The 7,052-nt window shown below is 41.8% G+C and overlaps 1 long non-coding RNA gene across 1 annotated transcript; it reads left to right on the top strand.

Annotated features, from left to right (window-relative positions):
* The first annotated feature begins 3,957 nt into the window (after positions 1-3,957).
* Positions 3,958-6,816, top strand: LOC147578662 (uncharacterized). The gene is made up of 2 exons (XR_015254328.1): positions 3,958-5,727; positions 5,855-6,816. It is a non-coding gene; the product is annotated as an uncharacterized LOC147578662 (long non-coding RNA).
* The last annotated feature ends 236 nt before the right edge of the window (positions 6,817-7,052 follow it).

The following is a 7,052-nucleotide window of genomic DNA, read 5'->3' as shown; positions in this document are numbered from 1 at the left end:
ACCCACATGAGGCACCTTGGGGGGCCTTGAGGAAGAACTACAGTCACTTGAAGAGCTCTTTATTCATTCTGCCCGGGAATTTACGTACATTGTCCCAATTTTAAGTGTTGTCTCAACAAAACATAAACACTATGTTGGCTGTATACAATGTGTCTGCAGGTGAAATTTGTTCTGTAAGCCATCAGTTACTTCTGCATAACTCATTAGAATTTCCAGTTATTTTGATATCTCAACTACTCAGATGCATCCTGGATGTACCACAAATTATTTGTCAGATCATGTGGCATGGACTGCTAGCTCGCAATTTCTTTTTTTTCCCTTGTATTAAAACCAGTGTGGTATATGTGATGGCATTGAAGCCAGTTAAAAGGCTGTTTTCTGACCTCTCTTGCTGCCAAGGATGGACAGGTGACAGTGCATGGGCCAATGAGATAAAAGTATCCTGAGGGACTCCTGAGAAGCCATCTTTAAAAGGTGCTGACTCAGCTGGGAGAATATTTGTTCCTCTCCTCTTGCTCCTTCCTGACACTGACTGCAGACAAAATAACTAAAACTGCCATCTTGCCTCATTAAGTAACCCACCAGACAGAAGCTGGGCATTCGGATGGTGGAGCAGAAAGATAGAGAGAGTCTGTCTTTAATGACCCCAGACTCTCTTCCTAATCTTCAAACTTCTATAGCTTCAGTGCAAAAACTCATCCTGTCAAATTGTCTTCCTGAGGCTTTTCACTGTATGCAGGCACCTCATTCATGCAAACTATATGCTGTGATATTCGTTTAGAAAGTATGGCTTCTGGGGCACCCGGGTGGCTCAGTTGGTTAAGCGTCCAACTCTTAATTTCAGCTCAGGTCATGATCTCACAGTTCCTAAGATCGAGCCCCACGTCAGGCTCTGAACTGACATTGTGGAGCCTGCTTGGGATTCTCTCTCTCTCTCTCTCTCTCTCTCTCTGCTCCTCCCCCACTTGCACTCTCTCTTTCTCAAAATAAACTTAAAAAAAATAAAGTATGGCTTCTTTCATAAAACACAGCTTCTATTTTAGTTTGAAAAATCATTATTTGCACATTTGTGTAGAAAACATGTAAAAAGTTAAACGTAAAAAAATTGTATTTGATCATTCAAGACAACAATGTGAGAGACTTTATCTGACAGTGGATTATTGTTAAATAAACGAGAAGACCAGAGAGGATATGGGAATTGTACCTCTGGCTGAGGTGGTTTAGGTTGGCCTGTTCTGGTAAGTGGGGTTTAAACATGGCAACAGAGTCGAGAGACAAACATAGAGCAATGACACAAGAAATGTGAGTATGGTAACCAGAAAGATCAGGCCATGTTTGTGAAATGGTGGGAAAACTCTTGGCTTGAGGGGAGCTTTTGTGTCGGAAACCAGTAAAATTACCTGACCACCTCTAACATAGGGCCACCATCTTTTTTCATTTGTGCTACATTCATGTGCTGTTTCAGGGACCTCTAGCGTATCTCTTACTGACTTTTGTCTCTTCAGTTTGGAAAATTGTGGTCTTTTTCTAATTTGCTTTCCCAGCCACCTCTCATTCTCAGCCTCATTCCTGAACGGCACCCAAAACATGGCACCCACAGTGGCACATGATTCACTCTGGGGAAGAACCTCTTGTTTTAGAACAAGAGGAAGCCGCTTCCCCGTTATGTTTTCAGTAGCCTCCCTGACAACAGCCAGTATTTGTAAGCCTTTTTGGCTAAGCACAAGGTCACACCCAAGACTCACAAGGAGACGGTCACTATGTGGCTGAAGCAATGGAGATGCCAACATCGGACTGGCACTGACGATGCGCTAGGGGATCCTGTACGGAATGTGGTTCATGAACACCCCATGAAGGTTCTGGGTGTCTTTGACCACGTGCACTCAGCCCCATTGCACACAGCCTGCTCTGCTCCATGACCGTGAAGGGGGCTCGGGCCAAGCCGTGAGCCAGTCTGAGGCCTTGCCAGGACAAGGCTACTTGCATTAACTTGAAATCCCTAAAGGACTCTCCTTTGTTGTGGACCAAAAAAAAAAAAACAAAAAAAAAAAACAAAAAAAAAAAAACTGGTCCGTTTCTCATTTTTCTTACTTTCAGGAGCTGCATTAGCAACAGGCAAAAATTTGGGTAGAGCTTCATTAATATTCTCAGCAGTTTTCGCAAGCCGAAGAATTGGAAAATGTGCCTTGTTGAATTACCTTTTGTTAGCAGCATGGAGCGGGGGGCAAAAGCAGGCAGTGTGGTGGTCTGTGTCTGCTGCTGGCCTCAGCACGTCTTTGTGCTTCTTCCCTTCCTGGCGACTCACTCGTCGTATGGCCTGGGTTTAATGTGCCACGCTGACGGGGCATTTCAGTCGTGCCACTAATTAAAATCACTCTGAGGCTCCACGTGATAGGTCCTTCAGACTCATGCATCGGAAACCACAAACAAATGGCATTCCTTTCTCTGCCTTCTCTTTTTTAACCTGTTGGTTTACTTTCAGGAGGCATCGCTTAAAAAAAAAAAGAGGAAGAAATAAAGAAAACAACCAATAAAAATACGGATGAAAATGCCCGATTCCATGGCTTAAATGCATTTTAGGCTTTCCAAGCCAGCAGGACAACAGCCAGGAAAACAAAAGGAAAAAAAACAACAACAACCCTCGCCTTCGCCTTTTGGGATATGGATATGTGAGGAAAATTTGGATGGCTAAAAATCAGACAGTGGTCTATCAGTTACAGACGTATGAGTCACTCCAGGCTGTACTGAGACAGGCCAGAGTTACCTGGAAAACACACAAAACCGGCCTGGACAAAGTCCAAACACTAGAGGGACCGAACAAAAGGATTCCCAGGGAAGAAGAGGCTGTAATCAAAGCCCCGACAGTGCCCAGCCCCGGATGAAAAATGACTGTGGAGAATTCCCATTAAGGATATTTGAAACCACAGTTCTTATCTTTCCACGCCTTCCCTTTCCCTCAGCTAGGGACTTGCAGCCCAGCTTTCTCTCCAACCTTATCCTGTGATAGAGGCAAGCTGTGTTCGCTTAGGTCAAATCTGGTCAGCGTGCAGGGATTAGGTTACTGCTCCCAGCTGATGGAAAAACAGCGGCTTCAAAGCCACCTGGTTTGCCAGTTCCCTCAAAAAGATCCACACCCAACAAAAACAATTCCTAAATTCACCCTACTGATGGGAGCACCTGAAAAAATGGGATGATTTTTAAAAAAAAGACAAAAAAGAAGGAGAAAAAAAAATCTCAATATCAAGTTTGAAGAAGGGAGACCATTAGTAGTCTGGAACGCCTTATAAGATTTTGAAGAAAGATTGACCTAAAGAAAAGAGTTAAATATTTTTTCATTAATTCACAGCCACAATAGTCTTATCTTTGGAGAGCTTTCTGATCACAGCCACGCAATGGCTGATTTTTCAAACACTAATTTCCTGTTCCTGGTTCTGTTCCTTGTGGGATTTATTAAAGGAAAAAAGAGTATAATCTTCTAGTTATTGTGTGGTTGCCAGATAAATTACCTAAATATCGAAATGAAAAATTTGCTTAGATTTATTACATACAGACACTTAAATTTTAAAATGTAATGGTTGAAAAAGCAGAAATCTGTCAGTTATATTCACGGGAATATACATGAAGCATTCATGAAATAGATTTTACAAAATAACTATAAGGGAAAAGGAATAAGTGAGAACACAAGATTTAAAAATATTTTCCAGGGGTGCCTGGGTGGCTCAGTCGGTTAAGCTTCCGACTTCGGCTCAGGTCATGATTTCACGGTTCATGAGTTCGAGCCCAGTGTCGGGCTCTGTGACGACAGCCCGGAGCCTGGAACCTGCTTCAGATTCTGTGTCTCCCTCTCTCTCTGCCCTTCTCCTGCTCGTGCTCTGTCTCTCTCTCTTTCTTTCAAAAATAAATAAACATTAAAAAAACTTAAAAGTATTTTCCAAAAGGCACAACAGAGGTGAAGTGTCTATACTAAATGGAAGCAAAATATTATTATATTATATATATTGAATAGGGAAAGTTATCAAAATATCAAAACCCCTGCCCTGAATCACTGAAATGATAACCTCCAGCAGCTCTTTCTCACCGGATGGAGAACACAAACACCGGTTCTTTAAAATGATTTTGCTGATGGGTACTGTAATATTCAGGAGGCGGGGCCATGCCACAATGACAAACAACCCCCAAATCTTTGGGACTTAAAAGAGCCAAGATAATTTTGCTCATGTTGTATATCCATCAAGGGTCAACAGGGCTACTCTGTCCACTGTGGTCTGCTTAGAACCCAGGCTGCTGCCAGTCACAGGCTACCTTCTTTTTCCAGGCATCTTAGGCATCTTGCTGTCTCTGGATATCTCCTGGACCAATAAAACAGGCAATTCACAACAGATTTCAAGACACAGTGCCTAAAGGCAGATGCAGGTTGTAAATTCCCAGGTCACTGTTTGCCCTGGGAGTCGAGCCTGTACAAAAGTTAAGTAAATTGAGTCTTTCTCTTCTTCTCCTCTTTAATATAAAAGCTTTTCTACACTCTAAGTGTTATGGTGAAAAGGACTATGTGGGAACTAAAGTGCCTGACCTTTCTTTTCTGTTTCTTTCCTTTAATCATATTTATCTCCCAGACCTTGTCCTGCTGCCCATGTTTTGCTGACAAAAACAGGACACTGTCTGAACTTTGGGAACATGTTCTCCAAGGTATTCGGCAAATCATTTCTGCCACATTTTCAAGATCAGTCATATGCTACCGTAATAGAGCCAGACCCTGGCGCCAACGGGTGAAAGAAAGAGTCTATGAAAATTTCAAACTAGAAAATCATTGGAATTAATATTTTCTTGTCAAAATGAAATAAGAAATGAAGACTAAGGTCCTTTCTTTTCCTTTTCTTTTCCTTTCTTTTCTTTTCTTTTTCTTTTGTTTTTTTTTTTTTTTTTTTTTTTGTCTTCTTCATAAGGTGCGTGAGATTTAGGAGACAACATTGAAGAATGGAAGTCATAGGACCTGCTAATTTCTAATCTCCTCAACACAAAATATGAGAATAAGAAGGGAACTTTAGACTTTTTATCAAGTCAATTCAGAAATGTATTTGAAGCATGATGTAATAGTAAACCACAATGTAACATTTACATCAACAAACTTTTAAAAAACAATTTGTATTCTAAGAGTGATACATGTTTATTATGGAAAACTAGGAAATAAGGAAGAAATAAGAACAATAAGAAAAAAAGAACCAGTCACAATGTTAGATTCTAGAAATAATAATTGCAAAAATAATCAGTGTGAACCTTCCAATATTTCTCCTGTGTCTGCAGTTTTTACGCAATTGAAAATATACTATAGAGGGTGTGACTATTAGCCTACAAACTCAGACATATTTGAAATATCAACTTTCATCATTTTTCTAAGGCTCAAACTCATTTCTATAGCAAGTCCTCGCTCTGCCTGTGAATTTCACCTCCATCAACTTGAGACAATGCTTTTCTTTCTAGGTTGTATCTGAGTTGACAGGGGTCGGTGATAATGTGACATCAGGGATGGGAGATGGGCACTTGGTCCTCAAGTATTCACCTACATATGTCTCTACTAAGAAGTTACCTGTCCCTGTTTGCATTCTTTCTCTTCATTTTTGTTTCTTTTTTGAGATTTTAGTTTTTAAGTAATCTCTACACCCAACGTGCGGCTTGAACTCACAACGCTGAGATCAAGAGTCACACACTCTACTGACTGAGCCCAGCCAGGTGCACCGTCTCTTCAGTTTTTATGCTTCCACCTAGGAAACAAAACCCCAGGACCCACCAAAATCTGCCTGTTATCAACTCCCAGTTTCTTTCCTCTTAAATCTAGCTATACTTTTTTTTTTTTCAGGTACAGGAATATGCTGGTTTTTTACCTATTGCCTCTCAGCTCCAAACTCACCCCTTTTACACTCTTGCTCTCTGATGATGGGACTGGACTCTGGAAACTGTATTTCCCAGACTTCTTTGCCAGCTGCCTTTCTGCTGGTCTTGCCAATTGGCAGCAGCAGAGGGAACTGGAAGGTAGGAGGAAGGGAGAAGTGGCTTTCCTCCTGTTTATTGCCTGTCCTGTCAGAGTTGCCCAGGGCTGGCGATTTGTCCACCAGCAGCAGTTGGCTCAGATTTCAGCCCCAGTGTCCTCTAGCATCCAGCGTCTGCCACGCGGACCCCCTCACAGCAGCCAGCCACGACTGGGTGGTGCTCCCATCTCCCGGGTCTGAGCCCCACCTCCAGGAAGCCCTCCCTTCCAACAGTCCCTGATGACACTGCCTCCAGATTATCACCTCAGAGCACCCCTTGGCTCTCTTAGCCCTCCGGCACCTGGAGAGCCAGCTTCCAAAATTATAATAGTTGTGAGATTTAGGTTTTCCTCCCAGGACCCTAACCAATATCTGGGGGAGGGATTCTTCTTTCACTTAATCTTGATGTTTTTTTTTTTTTTTTTTTTTTCCCTCAGAAGCAATCCCTCTGTCTGGTGTTTGTATCCCAGGCCTTCGGTGGGAGCTCCTTAAAGGGTTCAAGCAGTTGAAAACACAAAAGCTAGCGACTTTCTAGCTCTTTCTGTTTCCCACACAGCCATGCTTCCCTGGGTATATGAACACAGAACTGGGCTATGAGCTTGAGTGGGGGAGGGAGACAGAGCGATGGAAAAAGGGGGCAATTGTTACTATGGCAAAAATACTGTCAAATGGTAATACTTTTAATTAATGCCTTTCCCTGGTTTTTATAAACATCCCTGTATTCTCTTTCTTTGCTGAGCCTTACCCAAACTGCAGACTCATGAGCAATATAAATATTATTTTCAGCCAGTAAGCCATCAAGTTCTGGAGTAATTTCTTATGCACCTACATCATCCAATACTGATTCTGTATTGTGTGTGTGTGTGTGTGTGTGTGTGTGTGTTTACATAAACAGATAACTCAGTATTCTGTTATGTCCTGTTTTTCAAAGTTTAAAAGTAAGAACCTACATTATCATGGCTTCAAATTAGACTATAGAAACTCCTGAAAAACATTTAATGTATTTACTGCCCACAAAGCCAAAGTATC

Source organism: Puma concolor, chromosome C1, assembly GCF_028749965.1.
Source record: "Puma concolor isolate L17-30 chromosome C1, mPumCon1.1.hap2, whole genome shotgun sequence".
Taxonomy (NCBI): Eukaryota; Metazoa; Chordata; class Mammalia; order Carnivora; family Felidae; genus Puma; species Puma concolor.
This window is presented reverse-complemented; position numbering and strand designations above follow the sequence as displayed.